This window comes from Mesocricetus auratus, unplaced genomic scaffold (genome assembly GCF_017639785.1).
Source record: "Mesocricetus auratus isolate SY011 unplaced genomic scaffold, BCM_Maur_2.0 Super-Scaffold_100026, whole genome shotgun sequence".
Lineage (NCBI taxonomy): Eukaryota > Metazoa > Chordata > Mammalia > Rodentia > Cricetidae > Mesocricetus > Mesocricetus auratus.
This window is the reverse complement of record NW_024429207.1, coordinates 5,247,070-5,264,913: the sequence shown is the minus strand read 5'-3', so window position 1 is coordinate 5,264,913 and position 17,844 is coordinate 5,247,070. Positions and strand designations below refer to the sequence as shown.

Sequence of the window (17,844 nt, the reverse complement as noted above, 5' to 3'; positions counted from 1 at the left end):
TTAATGATATGTACCAGAACATGAAAGTTATTTCCTCACGTATTTGATAGCAAACTGTGGCCCACAAGTGACCAGAGTTATCTTGTGCACAGACAAGGAGGTGACCCCACTAAACTTCCCAATGCAGTCATTTGTTTGTTGGATTTCATCCTTAAATGTCACTACTCAAAGTTGCTATTTACTTTATTTGGCAGTTACAAGAGATGATTTGTCTCTCCAGTATGAACACATTTCTAAAACATTTTCCCTGTCAATACCCATGATGACAATAATATAATGTGTGACTGGTAATGAGGGTTTTTTTTGTCTTGTTTTTAACCAGCCAGTTTAGTGTAATTGATAACAAAAATCAAAAGATCAATGAAACAATGAACAATTTTCTCATCTATGCAAATGATAATTTAGTGATGTTTAAAGTCACTTGATTTCAAGTATGAACAACTAAATTAACTGTGAATGATAACTGACAAAGCAGTGCAGCCAAAATAATAATTTTCAGTGTATATATGTGCATATGTTAGATAATAGATTTAGATATCTCTCTCTCTCTCTACACACACACACACACACACACACACGCACGCACACACGCACACACACACTCATCAATTTTTTTACTCATCAATTTTCTTGCATGAAGAAGCCCTACCTCCTCCCTTGAAACCACAAAGTCACTTCTGGAGGAGACTTTTTAGGTCACACATTCAACCACCATAATCATAATGGATACAACTTAGGAGACGTAAGTATATAAGTAATATATACTTACAAAGGTATGAAATTAATTCTGTGTTAAGAGTGTGAAATTATCCAATTGTGGTCTATTAAATTCAACACAGATGTACCTAAGTGACTAGATTAATAAAATAAAGGGAATTAGGGAGAATATTTAGAAATTTTATTAGCTATTTAAAAACAATAGAAGAGCTACTCAAAAGCACCCTGTATTAAGAAGAATAACCACGACAGAGTTAAGTGTTAAATTATTTCTAATATTAATTTGGGTTTTCTCTTCTTTTGATCCAGCAATTAATTACAGTGGGTTTTTATGTCTATAGATTCAGGTTTTTCTTTATTTTTTCCACCCTCTAGGAGGAGAAATTATTATTATTTTGCATTTTGATTTTGCTCAATTATGTGTAGAGACTAAAGTTCACAAACCTCTATGGCTTATAACTTGTTAAATATTGTTTTGTTAAAATTATGAATGCCTTTCCATTTTTTCCTGGAATAAGAAAAGACTGGATCTGTTCTATGGGCAAGATGGGACTCAAATGTTTTGAGACCAACAGTCTCAGAGCCAATCCAGCTTGAGAAGTTCTGGCAAAGGAACTCTGAGCCATCACCTAGCCATTCAGGCTTCAGTTTCCTTTTCAGTTAGAGGAATATCTGATCAGTCAAACCCTGCCAGAATACCAACACACTAAAAATGATGTATTTATTAAATATCCATAAAATCTCCATATGCTATCTTTCCCAATACATACACACACATCTCTTGACTATATTTTTAATCTTTGATTTAATCATTTTATTTTTTAGATATATTTATTTTATGCATATGATAGTTTTGCTTACATATATGTTAGTGTACCATGTGTGTCCTTGGTGCTCAAGGAGATCAGAAGAATGTGTTGGATCCCCAGGAACTGAATTTATTGAGGGTTGTGAGCATCCATGTGGGTGCTGGGAATTGAACCTGGGTACTTTGCAAGAATCACAAGTGCTTTTAACCCCTGAGTCATTTCTTCAGTCCCTTTATTCAATTCCTTTTTTTTAAATCAATAAAAATTAGGTAGATCCATTTATTTTGGGTGTATTTTACAAGTATAAGTTTGGAAGGGCTATTTGACAAACCAGCATTAACTGCCAACTCTACAGACAACAAGAAAAGGCATTTATGTTGGCCATTTGCATACAGGCAGTGTCCTATTGCATATCAAATGGTGGAGATGCAGTGACAGATTTGAGGGCATGGTACTAGAGTTAGATTATTTCTACTGCTATTTAGATAAATACCATACAAACATACATGAATGGGTGTCACCACAAGTAATTTATAGAATTGAATCCCATAGGTCTACCTACTTCAAAAGTTGCAACTAGTTAAGAGTATCCAATTACCATCTCTAGATGAGACACTACAAGTTCCTTTGATCACAATTTCTAAAAGTTGTAGTAAGAAGTTGGAGAAAGAGACCTGGGTAAGACTGGCAGCACATGCCAAGTAGATCAAGATGGTGCTCTAGGAAATGTAAGTGCTTACAGTGGGCTTCAATGACAAACGTGGTGATAGAAATGGGTTACAATGAAGTAGTGAGCTTGAACATTGGGGGGATGTGATGAGGCCATCACAGACAAGGCTTTGGTAACCCCTCAGAATTACTCTTCCCACAAGCAACCTGCTTCTGACCATTCAATACTAAGTTTAGAGCAGAGTTTGGGTTGATAGTTCAGTTTTGACAAGACTTTGTGATATTCAGATTAAGAACACAAGTCTGACTTAATAACGACTACCAATACTCAGAGGTATACTTTGGTTACATCACGTAAAAAGAGTAATTCTATCTGTGGAAGCAATAACAAGTGGAGGCCTTGTCATGACTGCCTTGAATAGTTTGGACATGTTTTCAGATCAGCAATACAAGATTATCTAACAACTTGTAGACCACAAACATGTCCCCTCCAATCAATCCAAATGCTATTCCAACTATAAATGAGCTGCACTGTTAGTCAGATGCAGCCTTCAAGATATTTCTCATAAGAGCTACTGAACAAAACAGACTTAGACTTTAGCCAGTTTGCCTTTAGTATTTTTATCAACTTCAGTTTACTCTAATTTCTATAACTCAGAATCTAATGCTCACCATTATTTGGCTATATACAGTTGCATTTTGTCCATTTTTAAATTATAACATTCCAAAATTTTGCTGTTTGGTGCATCACCCTCCCAATTATTAATCTCTATCAACAGAAGTTTCCCATCACCATAATATTTTTATTTTTATGACTGTGGCATGACTCCTACTTTGGATTTCATTGCTAAAAAGCTCTAGCCTTCTTTTGGTTTTACATTTATCAGTCATTTCTGGCTTAACCTGGTGGTTTCAAAACATGTTGAAGTTTTATTTTAAATGGAGTCTTTATAAGCACTTGGATACGATCTTTTATCTCAGTTGGAAATCTTTGCATTCCAATTTGAAATTTATTTCCATTATTGTTGTGTACTTGATTTTTAACAGTTCTACCCTGAATAGACTATTTAGTATTATATACTACTGAATTTTCCCATTTTATGTTCTTATTTTAACTGGGTTCATCAACTTGTTTTCCTTCTTTTTGTCCTTTCCACTTATAATCTGCCCTAATACCCAGTGGATTTTAAATGACAAACTATATTTTGAGTTTCAGGGAGAGGAATATCTTTCTATCAAGAAGATAAAATCATTTAAACAATTTTTGGAAGTCATAAAAGATACATTAAACAATGCATGGAGTTGGTAGATTTCTTTAATGTGTTTCCTAAAAATGAAAACTTGGTGGTAATAAACAGCCAGCTTAAAAAATACTCTACAAGAGAGAAATTCCAGAGGATGATAAAAATGAACGGAAACAACTTCATTTTGCTAAACACAACCTGTTCATGAAGACAGATTTAAGTGGTGGATTTTCTGTCACAGCCCTGCCTTTCTGAGCACACTAAAGGGAGGCAGAGAAGCTATTCAGTATTTACCAGCCTGCTCTTAGCTCAAAGTTGAGTCTATAAAAACCATGATGACTCTTTTATTTATTATTCTCTTCTGCTCCATAGTTTGCAGTTAGCCAGTATACACATAGCCTTACTACAGATTAGAAAGTTCATTAGCAGGCTCATTGGAAAATTCAACTTCCATCCCTCCAGCCCTTCAGCTTCTGCTCTAATAAATATCTTTGGACCAGGAAACAAAAATGTTTTCCAACCTAATGATTGTCATCTGAACTCCTTCACATTACCTTGGTACCATGTGATTTCCAAGTCAAATACATTTTAAAAGTTACTGAATAAGTAGCTATAGTGTCTAGTTTAATAAGCAAACCCTTCCTGTTTTCCCTCTACTTCAAAGATGCACAGAAACTTTAGAACATCTCCACACAGCTGGACCACCCATCCCTCATCTAATACAGATCCCCAAAGGAGCTCTCTGGGAGGCAAATGAATCCAACTGACTCTCACTAAGCATTTTTATTCAATTCCATCTATTGTCATATTCCTGAGAACACTTGAGTATTGAGTGGGGGGAGAAATAGTAAAAACTGGTAGCGAGCTGTCAGGGGTGTTGTTTGTCACTGCTCCAGAGACAAAAGGCAGGCTGTCATAATAAACAGCATTTATTCCCTTCACATTTGTGGCTTAGGGCTGGAGAAGGGGAGGTGTCACTGACTGTAATTGTAGAGCACATAAATAATAATAGTAGCTTGCAAATCATTGATCAAAGTAAACAGAAGGAGTTGGCTGTGAAGAAAGCCAGAAAATAGATGCTTCCAGCACAAGCTAATTTACTACCCCTTTAAAAAATATGTTCTTTACCCTAGCAGTAAACTTTGAATGATTTCATTTGCCTCTTCAGCTGCAGGTAAAGAAGATGAAACTTCTAAATCACAGGGCATGTGAATTATTTGGGGGCATACAAGTTTGTTCCGGTTCTTTTTCATTCAAGAAGGAGTTTATAAATTAATAGCCCTTGTTTTTACTAACTGGATGTAAGTAGGAACTTTTGTGACTCTAAATATCACTGTGTGCAGCAAGCCCATTAGGAGCCCATTCAGAGAGAGCAAATTGGTTTTAGGATCTGAGAATTCCTAGTGTCGATCGCACCTATAGAGTGTGACTTCAGCAGAGCTATGGCGCCTGGTACCCGGGGAATGCAGACGTGAACCCCACCCTGTCTTTTGGACTCCTTCAAACATGTAAAATATGACACAGTGCTCATATTGAGTTCACTGCCGTCAGTGACACTACGGGCAGCCTCCTCTGGCTTGCAACCCCCAGACGCTCCATGGGTGAATTCTGGAGGGATGATGGAGACTGAGACACTCTTTCTATGTTGTTACGGCATAGAGAGGTTTCTCATTTACTGCTGGTGAAAAGTGTCTATTGTGCCTTCTAATAAAAACCTGTGAAGCCACATGGGTGCAAAGTCACTTTTTTTTCAACTCCTCAAGAAGCTGGTGACAAAGCTAAGCTCACTGTTTGAGCTTTGGGTGTGAAGTATTTCACCCTATCCGCGATGGCAGCTTTCCATCTGAGCTGTAACCTAGTCTTAGAAGCCACATAATTGGAACTATATTTCACACAAGGTCAAGGTTTCTTCTTATGGATCACATATGATTATTCTAAAGACAAAACACAATAAATTACATCTGTATCCCGTGGGAGCATTAGCAATCTCTGGGTGTTCAAACACGTGTACATTGCCGTCTGTCTTGCAGATCACTGACAAGACACTGGGAAGATCTAGGCAGCCCTGTGTCTAATCACAGAAGGGAGAATACCTCCGGTTTCCCCGTAAACACGTTTTAGCCGTCAGTAGCCAGGCTGTAAACTTTTCCGGTTGTTGTCCCTAACATTTGCTTTTGTGCAACAGTTTTGACAGTTGCACTGCTCACAGCAGACTGCCATCGGAGTTTGTTCTGCTTCAACGCCACTTGACTGTCACAGCCTGTCACGGCGCGGAAAGGCTCTAAAATCCTAACCCCATCCGACAGGGTTTAATCATTCCTATTACTCCTGTTGCCTTCGCGGGCCGCCTTGAAGCACACAGGTTACAATTTCCTCCTGCTAGCAATGCCTACCTCGTAAGATTTGCTTGTTTCGTTTTCTGAAAAACGACATGATAAGCGCTGCCGTTTTTGATGAGAAAAAAAAATCAGAAGGTAAATTCAACTATTTACTAAATGAGTATTATTGAAATCGATTTGGTATGAACGTGACCGCATGAAGCAGCTTTCTTCCCTCTTTAAGCTATAGTCGCTTTTCTTTGTATCTGCACTACTAGGCAAGAAGGGAGGTGACATTTATTTTCTTTGTTTCACAGGAGGGTGGAAGAGCACAAGCTATCTCTTGATTATGGGAGACAGGCAGGACATGGCGCCTGCAGCTGCTGTCGCTAATCGCCCGGTGTCCGTTAGCTTTACGTCCATTCACTGCATTTCCTGTCCCAGTTCTCCATGAGTGGCCAACTCCTCCGGCACGGAGGTGCTCTCTGAAGATACTTAGAGTCTTGTATGTCATCACAAATCTCTAAGAGCGGGATTTAGCTTACAAGTGATGAGGTGAGAAGGCACCAGAGATCATGTAATTGGATTGTGTTTTACTTTGCGAAATAAGTGCAGCAATCAGGGGCAAATTTTCCTAAGACCAGGAAACACATGTGCAAGTGTTGTAAATGCTGCTATGTGGAGTCCAGGAAGAGCCACCAACTTATGATTGGACATTTGTTTTTGGCAGGTAATTGCCTTTCCTCATATACCTCAATATGCCACCATGGGGAAGGCAGGAGGAAAACATGACTGAGGCCAAAGCACAGAATTATGTGTGCTGAGGCCGTAGGCAAAGACATTGTGTGATATCCCACAATTCATGTGAGAGTTCAGTACTTGCATGTTAATATTAGCATTAATTTAATGAATTGATTTCTGCTTTAAACTTTCTGTTTAGATTCAAGCCATTCTAGCAATGTGTACACACTCCAGTTTCTAAGTTGTTGATATAAACTTCTTAGTTTATCAAGAGTGTAGTTGATTTATGATTAGAACAACTGAATTGTTTTCCCAGAATATATTACACCAGGAAAATGATTCTCTTATTTTAGTTTTCCAATAAAAATAAAAGACTATAAGAGAGCAAAGAATCTTTACAACACTTTGAAAAGTTCAAAAAGGTCACAGTGAACTTCATAACTTGCAAATTGCTAAATTGTGGGATTTTAGGGTACAAGTTTAAGAAATACTATCCTTCTCTTTAGTTATCCTTAGAATAAAAGGCAGTATTCAAAATCTTGTCTTGGATATGTGAACAGATAAAGAGGTATCTTTTTCTAATTTATGGTCCTGTTAGCAAATGGAATTTCCCAAGAAAATGATGCAGGGCTGAACCTCGGATCTTAAATAAAAGGAACTAGGTAGAGAATGTTGACAGCAGCAGATAGCTTTGCACTTTTCTAAAAACCTAACAAAGCATGAAAAGGTAGCAATACCATGGCCACAGGGAACCTTGGACCACACAGTAACATCAGTATACTTGTCACAGGTTGCATATTATATTACTCAAAAGTGATTATGAATAATGGAATAGAAATGGTATTTAAGTGGATTGCTTTTGGACCCTCACGGTCATTTTAAAATGTCCAGTTCTGCAGTGAGAGTTCTGGCTGTGACTATGTGAGCCTGGTATCCCAATCCTCAGGAATATACTTCCACTGATGTCTCATCTCCTAGTCACAATAACTATGGCCCATAATCATATTTATGCAAGTGGGGTAACATCCCAATCAACTGTCCTATGTTAATGCCCTTGCTATTGTAGTGTCTTTCCTTTGTCTTTTGAAATGTCATCCATTTTTGGAAGATACATCCCACCATGTTTCTTATTCAAGAAATATCTTCATCTTCCAATCAAATATTTTCTCTCTATAGGAACATCATGTATTGTGTACTTTCCTTTAAATATATATACCTTATAATTGCTCCCACTCTATTTAATATAAATAGCTTGATTATCTTATTTGTCACTGGGACATAGAACACAGATCCAGCAAGTGGAAAACCCTAGTAAATGTGATAAAGCTTATTTGTTTTTATTTCGTCTATGTTGCTAAAACCATTACAGATAACTTCAACATTGTTTTTGGTTGCATATGCCAATATAATAGTTGGTCTTTTTATCTGATTGAATTTTCGTGATCAGTAAGATGATTCAGACCTTAAAAGGTAGTTGAAATATCTACTAACATATACACTTTTATATGTATTTATTACAAAGAGTATTTTTAAGTTGTGCTTGGTATCCTGTGAACCCAAGTACTTAGGATATTAAAGCAGTAAAAAATGTCCCCAGTTCAAGTCCTGCCTGGGCTACAAAGTAAGTTCAGGCCAATTTGGACATCTTAGTGAGACTCCATGTCAAAATAAAAAGTAAAATAAAAATGGACAGATATGTATATAGCTCAGTGTGGACTGCTTGCTTATGACCTGTGAGGCTGTAGGTTAAATCACCAGTAACACAAAATAAACACATCAACAAAGATAGGGTTTTTCAAGCAGTACACTTCTTAAATGTATGTGGATGATCCTTCACCTTGCTTCACTACATAAATGAACTTCCAACTTCTGTTTACTAGAGATCAATCTCCAGTGTTTCATGCTGACTGAGAAATCCCAGCCCATCATTTTGATGTACACACAGTTACTCAGAGCCTCCTTTGTACCTAGTGTCCTGTGTTGGTATGACAAGCAGGGAAGTCTCTAAGCCACTCTGCCATCTGCTTGTTCAGAGTGAGAAAACAAACAAGATACACACCAATAATAATCAGTGCCTACAGAATTTCTTTTGGGAACTAAAATGGTGTGATATGTTACTGATGTGACCCTCAGTATCCTTTCAGTACACCTCTCCATGCTGTCGATAGCAGTGGAAGTCAGTTTGAGTAATCAGCAGTCTCCATTTGAGTAAATAGCCCAAGTCCTGCGTCAACCTGTACAAATGTTTTTATATGCTGAACTCACGATAAATCCATCTTTTTTTTCTAGTTTTGCAACACAACTGTGGGTATTATCCAAAAATAGCTTACTGTTAACTAGACAACTAGCCAGATCTATAATGCTCCATGTGGACTCGGGCTGGTACATCTCCATCTGCACAGCCTGCTGCCTGCCTGTTTTGAATTATGGAGAGTAGAGAGGGGAATCCAACAGATAAGGGTGCAGCAGTGTAGGCTGCACAGCCTCACGCTAGTGAGGGAGACATTTTTCTCTTTTATGCTTTGAGAGTAGCTGATTATATGGGACCCCAACCAACCTCTTCACTTTAAAAGTGTTTCTGCATGAAGAACACCTGACCCAGAGTTCTCTGAGTACCAGGTGTAGCTCTGATTACCTTCAGGTGTCTCGGAGCTATTTGTACACATGGATTTTAGTTCTTGTTAGTTTCAGTTGGGAAAACACCAACGTACTGTAATGTGAGTGGCTGGAGGGCAAAGCCTGAATTCTTCCTGGGAGATGGACTGTGTCTTGTCACTTATTTCATTACTACTGAGCTATTTTTAGTTGATTATGTTTTTTTTCCATTACTCTTTTTTTCTACTTCCCACCTTGGTCACAGTGGATGACATATTAGAAAAAAACTAATTGGCTTTTATATTTCAGAACCCAAGTTAGAAATTTGCAGTGAGTTGACTTTTTCATGATGTTGCTTCTTTTTCATGCTCTCTCTGAAGCAGGGGCTTAAGAAAATAGAGGTAGAGCTATGTCATTAATGATTATTTTTTCTAAAAAATAAAAAGGTCTATTTATTTTTATTTTATGTATATGATTGTATATATATACATACATATATATATATATATAATATGTTTACGGTGTGTGTGGCAGTGCCCACTATGTCCAGAGTATTGTGTCAAATCCCCTGGAATGGGAGTTACAAGTGACCATGCGCTATCTGTCCTGGGTACTAGTCTCTGAACCTAGGTTCTCTGGAAAAGCATTAACCACTCTTAAGCTGCAGGAGCATCTCGACAGCCTCCTTGTTACCCCCAAGCATAAAAGGACAGTTCTGTTATGTAAGACAATATCTATCACCTTCTCTAGTCTGTTTTTTGATTGACAAGTGTATTCCACCTTAAATCTGAGTAGCAACAAGGGCTTTCACGAACTTCTATTATGAGTGTCCTTGGGAGAAATTACAGCTGGTGTCCTTTCCGATACACTGCTTTGGTGTAGTGAATCCTATTTGGGGGTCAGCCTGAGAGAGTATCAAAACAACTGGGCATATAGGAAAGAAATAAGGAGTGGGAGTCAAGGTTGATGTTCAGCTGAGGATTCTCAAAATAGCAAATGTGACAAAACCTGAGGTCATAAGCAACAAAATGATATTAGGAAAGAATACTAAGGAGTCAAGATGATAGATGACAAAGACACCTACTGGAAAGTGGCAGGTTCAGGAATATGCAGTGGAATTTGGACACTGTCTGTCTGCCTTCTTTTCTGTGTACTTAACTTACAGGTCAGTCTTTTTCTCCCTTGGCATCCAGAGGTCATGGCATGGTGGAGGTACTCCATTAATACCCCCAACACACAGAGGCAATATGCCTGGATTAGAATTAATCCCTGGTGAAGGGAGAGCCTGCTCCAGCTATGTCTGTGATCATGGGGTCTTTTCTGCAGAGATGCCAGTTGGTCCAGGGTACGAAGAAGCCATTGCCTCTGCCCAGAACTGCAGGACCACCTTTTCCTTGCAGTTACAGTGAAGACATATAGCTGGTAGTGGAGCTGAAAGGAGGTGCACAGCCACAGCAATGGAGTGAAAGGCCCATGGACGGGCAATGGTAGACTATTGACAGTCTAGACTAAATGGGCTGACTATCTCTGCTAAGGGATTAAGAACTGCTAATTGAGTTCTCTGTCTTTGGACTTGGGAGGGATTCTATTTATGTAAGCAATAACCGAAGACACAAATATTTAATCCAGATGAATAAAATAATGGTCCTGGGATAGATTAAAAGGCATATTGCATGGAATGGGATATTTCTATAGCCTTTCAAAAATTACCTTGTCTCTGATTATTTGATCTGTATGTTCAGCAACCTCTATTTGTCGCACTTGCAAAGACGGATCAAATTTGATGATAAAGTGCATTAACCAAGAGACGGCCTTAAAATTTGAAGTGGTAGCATGACGCTCATCTCGCAATAGTCACAAAAGGCACTGAACCTGTCAATACATCCACCATCCTAAATGTATACAATATTGGTAATAAAAGCACAAAATATAATCACTTAAAAAGAAATCCTCCTTTGAACCACTGCTTGCCACAATGTTCTGCAGATGAAAATCAATGGAGGCCATATTATTATAGTCACAGATTCACCCTCGAACGCTTCCTTTCGAGTGGGCAGAAATGAGTTTCCTCTTTTAAAAAGGAGCTATTTCAGACAATGTGTTTTCCTGTGAGAAGAGATCTGTTTTAATGTCTTTGCAGAAAGAGGCCTTCAAAATGGCATGTAGCAGGGAAAGCATGAGACTTAGCAAATCACGCTGATTCCAAAAGGACCCCAAACTCCAAAAAACTACTCCACCCCTTGCCACATTTTCTCAGGGATGCATATTTTTTCCTCAAGATTTACATTAGATTTATTTGTCAGTTTGTCCTGCTTTTTGAAGCAAAACAACCCAAAGGGACTCCTGCTCATTTTCTTCAAAGTTAGTATCCATCATCTTTTCTGGAATGTAATAACCGATACTAGGTTAACTTGAGTGTACAGTCTGGTTCTGTTTTCTTATGCTGGTAAGTGCTAATGTCCAGGATCTTGTATTATTAAACTAGGCCCTATCTAATTTAGAATTTAAGAAAAATGCTTAACTGATACTTTAAATTTAGACAAATAATCTGAAAAATATTCTAGAATTATCTTGCAGTGTTCCAGATTTAAATTGTGGTGCAATAATTCTATCACAATATAGGCAATGGCATCTGGTTCTCAGCCTCTTGCCTAACAATATACTAGACAAGAATTATTATTCCATAATTTACACCCTGTCATGTCTTATTGCTTAATTAAAGCACAACCTTCCCTTTCATGACAAGCAATTGGACTGTTAACATTATAGATGATTATCCAACCTAACATATTTTATTTTTACAGCCTCCTCTTTTCATGTACACAGGATGCCCCATCTCAGGTACACCTACCTCTGAAAACATGAAAAATCTGTTTCCTTAGTTACCTTCTGGCTACTGTACAAACTGCCACTAGCAAAACTGTGAAGAAAATACGTGTGAGGCATTTCTAATTCAGAGACAAAAATAGTAGCCCAAGATCTCAAAGCAAATAGTGTATCTTGGCAATTGAGAGCTTAATATATTTTTACTATCAACCAGATGAATAATAAGAAAAATACATACTGGTGTGTTTGTAAAATAAATGGGAATAAATCCATATGTTATACATATGAAAACCTGAAAAGTCTACTGATATTTTCATCATGGTAAATGAGGGGCTGGAGAGATGTCCCATGGCTTATGAGCACTTGCAGCATTTATACAGAACCAGATTTAGGCTCCTATAGCACCCACATCAGGTGGTTAACAAACAACTACCTATACTTTAGCTGCATTGGATCTGATGTCCTCTTCTGGCCTCCCTAGGAACCCCCCTCCATATATGGAACACATGTACATATGTATAAATGCAAGTAAATAATTAAAAAAAGAAGTGGACGATGAAATCTACCCCACATTTTGGCTTTCAAAATTTTGTTGTTGTTGTTTTTCTTTCTTTCTTTGTTTTCTCCAGTGGTGGAAGGCAATTTAACCTCTGAAATATGACCTCAACATTCTCCCTGTATTTGTATAAGTATACTATACCATTCAAATATATTGAATTTAATAATAATTGAATTGAAGTTTAATGTGAAACTATACTTTTTAAGTTAACACATTTTCAAAATAAGTCTAAAATAATTCCTGAGGAAGGGGGGGGGAAGAAATCAACAAGGAATTCCTAAATTCATTATACAACAAAACAGATCACTGTGTTATAGGAATCAAAATAATTTGATTCTACAGGAGACTTGGGGGAAGGTCAAAGTTCAGTGTGAGTCTGAAATGGGGCATGGACATGCACATTGTGTTATTTGCTTTAAGTTTCTAATTGGACACCTAGTAGACCAAAATGAACTTAATGTTACCATGTTCCTAATTGTCTTCTCTAATATATTTTTATGTAAAATATATTATCATTTCTTTTCAACTACTCTATACCAAGGTGCTATCAACTCTTACCAGGATTATTAAAATAACCTCCTGACAAACATTCTTTTCGGCCTTCCCTCCTATTTTTTACCACCTCACCATTACAGCCAGGAATGACCTTTGAGAGAAGGAAGGACCAGCAAGAGAGGAGAAGGAAGAATAGAGGAGAGTGTTGCAGGAGAATAAGAACAAATATGATGGCACATATGCAGGCAAAAGTCACATTAAAATACATGTATGTAAGGTTGGAGAGATGGCTCAGAGGTTAAAAGCACTGACTTCTCTTCCAGAGGTCCTGAGTTCAATTCCCAGCAACCACATGGTGGCTCACAACCATCTCACAATGAGATCTGGTGCCCTCTTCTGGTGTGCAGACATACATGGAGGCAGGATGTTGTATTCATAATAAGCAAATAATTCTTAAAAAAAACACATGTCTGTTTATGTCAATAAAGTTAATTTAAAATATACATCAGATAGTATTTGTCCTCAAATCCTTGATTATTCATATCCCAAAACATCATTTATAAACATCTGTTCTCTATAGAAAAGTAACAGTCAGTGGTTTGTAGTAATCTAACTGACTTTCTCTTACTTTCCTGCTCATGCCAAAGAGAATTGCATGTGCTGTCCTTTCTGCTAGGAACAGAAATCTTCCACTACAGGGTTCCTCCCTCCACCTCAGTCTTGCATGCAACATCCCTTTCTTATTGACAAAATACCTGTAGTCAGTGTTACTGTTTAAGTTTTTCAATTGCACTTATCAGTACATTCCATCTGTACACATGCACACCCCCCACACATTTATTTATTGTGTTTTGGCTTGCTCCTCCTCACAAGAAAGTCAACCCTACAAGGACTAGACAGTCACTTTATTTTATGATCTAGTTCAATTAATATTGAAATCGTAACTAATATTTGTTTGCTAACAGACATTTAAGGGAATACAGATTTCTATGGACACATTAAGAAATTATAACTGGTATCTCTACTGGAGAAAAGAAAAGATTGTATCTGTGTTGTTTTTCTAACCATGAACATAATTTCATTTCACAAGTTAAAATAATAAAAGCAGGCAGTAATACAAACGGGGTATTATAGGGTATTTGTTGCTTTTTTTTCCCTGTATAGGTTTTCTTAAAATTTTAAACAACTATTTAAAAATAAATTCACACAATTTAAAAAATTACAATCAAGTAATGACCCCAAAGATGAAATGGTAATATTAGACATTAATAAATTACTCAAAAGAGCAGACCCACACCTGAAGGATCATATGAACTCTTAATGAGAAAGCAAGATGTCTTAGAAAACTAGAAAACACCAAAGGACCAAGCACGAGATATGTGTTCTTTTTGGAAGCTCATAGAAAAATCTACTGAGGTTTCACTATATTGTTTGTGTCTGGGACAGATCAATGTGTCTCTCCCTTTGTCCACTGTGTGACTGTGGCATAATGCAGTAATGGGGAGCTTAGATGTGGTGGACCACATTCTAAAACAGAGGCGAGCAAGAGCTGATTTTATTAGCTTGAGTGATAGGCTATTACGTTAATGGTTTCATTTGAGGCAAGGTGGCCCCTGCTCATCATAGTGCTGACTGGGCTTCATTTGGTAATGACTTATAGCTTTCTGTCAGACATCAGCACTGTAATTACCCAGCATATAGGAAGAAAAAGTTAATACCCTTGGAGTGCATTTTATATACTTTTATCCAAGGGTATCCCCGACATAGTATTGTGAAAGTACCTTGCATTTTCTGTTAGCTAAATCAAAAGTTATTGGATTCAAATAGAAGTATGTGCCAATGATAGGAGCATATGGCTATTTTTTTTTACTAATAAATATTTCCACGGATATGAGACTAATGGCACACACTGTGGTTGCAGCGTTTCATAATTATTGAATACACAAGTTATTCAGGGATTTGAGTCATTTCAAGTATAATTTCATATAGAACCACTTCAGGCATCACGTTGCTTGGAGTATACTCTTGGATGGTGGGATGTTATGAACACACAGTTACAGTACAGGAAAGTAAAAACTAGCCTTTGGAGGCAGAAACATCCTGCTCAATTAGATGGAAACAGTATTCAAATAGCACTGTTACACTATGTAAGTCTCACTTGCTTTGATACATTATATCTAGATTCTGCCAGCCACTATATTACAAGGTCTTTCAGGAAAGCAGCCTTCTGACTCTCCATGCCCCTCTTGTTTTAGCCACTATGATATTTTCCTGATGGTAAAGGTGGTTTATGTTTCTGTTTGGTTGTCTGGGAGTAAAATGTTATCAAATTAAGATTGTGTTGCTATTTCTCAATTTCACTTCTGATTTTTCTTACAGTAATGATGATTTTTTAATAGAAAATTGGTCATTTTATGGTGTTATTTGAAGTAGGGCTCCATGTCCTGTGGGGCAGAGAGAGAGAGAGATACAGTGGAAGTACAAATTCTAATGTTTGTGGAACCCTGGATTATAGGATGAGCCTTTGCTTTCTTGTTCCTAGCTCTAAGCAGTTCCCTAAATATTTAATGAAAATATTAAATACTTCTATTTCCTTCTATGCTTTTTTATAATTTTTGTCTAGTGTTACTTCCTGGATTTAGTCTCTAATTTCTGATCCATTTCTTTTTTTGGCTAGTTTTTATACATTAGTATAAAATGAATATTAATTCATTTAAATACACAATTTTGTGCTTATTAATTCCTTAATATAGCTTTTCCCTTTTTTTCCTTTAACATATTTATATAGTAAAGTCCTATTTATATATTTTTTTGGTTTTTCGAGACAGGGTTTCTCTGTATTGTTTTGGAGGCTATCGGTCCAGCCCAGCCTCGAACTCACAGAGATCCGCCTGCCTCTGCCTCCCGAGTGCTGGGATTAAAGGCGTGCGCCACCACTGCCCGGCCCTATTTATATTTTTGAGTAGTACATATATTGTAGTAATTTGAAATAAAGAAATAATTTAATGTCTTACACTCTGAAATAGCTTAATACCCTCATCTAAAGCAAATAGTCATAATCTATGAATTTTACTTCAGATTATTAAGATCCTAGATTATGCAAAATAGTTTAATTATATTTCAGGTTAGTTGGAGCCTTAGTGTATCTGTCCATTTCTTTCAGGATGAAATAAAAACATCAGTGTCTAAAACTGGGGATTAGGCTTATTTACAACTAAGTAAACTTCTGAAACCTAAATTCTAGGACCAAGATTGGATTTGATTTCAAACAATCTCTGCATAGCATATGTACTGGTTGCTATGCAACACAACTTAATATCAACAAATGATGCCAAGTGATTTTTTTTTACATACTGTAATTGGCTTGCAAGTCTTGCTGCATGAAACGTGTAAGGAGAATGTCATTATTCAAATTTAAATGGTTATGGTTAAAATGTTAATTTTTTGTAATAAAAAAAACCCACAACACAAAACCTACATCTTAAAGCAGAAGAAAAGTCACACCTTCTATGTTAATAAACACGCAATGTCCTGGGAAGTTCCTTCTCCACCCTTTGGGAAGGCATAGAACATATTGAGTAAGTTTTTATGCTGGTCTACTCACCTAGCTTCTCTGATGAGTTGGCTGTGCGAAGCCTACATAGAGGCAGAGCTCAATTAGTGTAATTTATGTATCCTTGGACGTCAATCATTCCTGTTGAGAGGTGGGACTCACAGGCTCTCAGTGCATTAATTAAGAACCCATCTCAGCAGAGCCATCTTTCTACCTAAGGACCAAAAGGAAAGTTTTAATTAGATTTTTAAAAGCAAGTATGTCATATATGAAAGCAAGTGTAGTTCTTGAGTTGGAACGAGAGGCAACAACTGGAAGGCAATATGCCAAACAACGCAAAGGGCACCGACTCTCAATCATCTGTGGCATTATGAGAAAGAAGGGGAGAATCCGTCAGAAGCATTGGTTTCTACCTTGGACAGTCACTTCATGGAAATCACTGAAGTTTCGACTGTGTTGTCTCATTGCCAACATAATTATTGGACCCCCGTCTAATTATTGATGCAGAGTTGATGCTGATCAAGTGCAATTATGATGTAGAGGGCAGACTGTGTTTTCCTCTGATGACTGCCTTTTGTTCCAGGCTAGCTTTGCATGGAATATGCAATGGACAATACAATGCAAGTTCAGCAGACGGGAGTTAAGGAACTTGCACAACGCATCAATTTCATTGGTCCAGTGATGGAGACAGTGTGTGCCTTTGCTTGCTAACCTAAAAATACAGGGACTCTGGAGAGGGAAAACCTAGTGAGGCTCACTGTTGTCAGCTGCTTGAGAGAGTCTATTCTTCTGGAATGGCTTGCGTGAGGCCATCAAACACACTCCTTAGGGCTCACTTGGGAAATAATAGATACATTATTGATTAAAATATTTATAAATTCAAGGAGGGAAAACACTTTTTAAAAGCTGGTGCAGATTTTGAAGGGAAAGCTACCTACTAATAGCTATTAACCCTCTCCCCTCCATAATTAGAGGGGGGATCAAACGACATGCTCTGAGAAACAAAAACAAAAGGTGTTTGCTGATTTCCAAGAAAAAAGAGAAAAACCAAGTTGTTGAAACCAAATAAAAAAAACTCAGAAACATGACAATATGTCCTAAGAAATAATGTATAAGTCCTGAAATTTAAACCTTTCAAATAATAACGGAAAAATCAGACATGTAAGAAATCTGCTTATTGGAATGTTTATGGACAATAGGGAAATAGTAACCTGATCACACTGAGCTCAAAATAAGCAATTCGATAAGGCAAAGGTTTTCTAATATGCACTACTGGTACAATGGAGGGATGTTCCAAAGTCAAAGATGCTCTGCTCTC

At 37.3% G+C, this 17,844-nt stretch overlaps 1 protein-coding gene across 7 annotated transcripts in view; it reads right to left on the bottom strand.

Annotated features, from left to right (window-relative positions):
• The window catches only part of Tenm3 (teneurin transmembrane protein 3), a 1,762,555-nt gene that overhangs the window by 961,766 nt on the left and 782,945 nt on the right, over positions 1-17,844 (bottom strand). For all 7 annotated transcript variants that reach the window (XM_040731875.1, XM_040731879.1, XM_040731877.1 and 4 more), the window contains exon 3: positions 16,578-16,740. The gene's annotated coding sequence lies outside the window, so the exon portion shown is untranslated. The remainder of the gene's footprint in view (positions 1-16,577; positions 16,741-17,844) is intronic.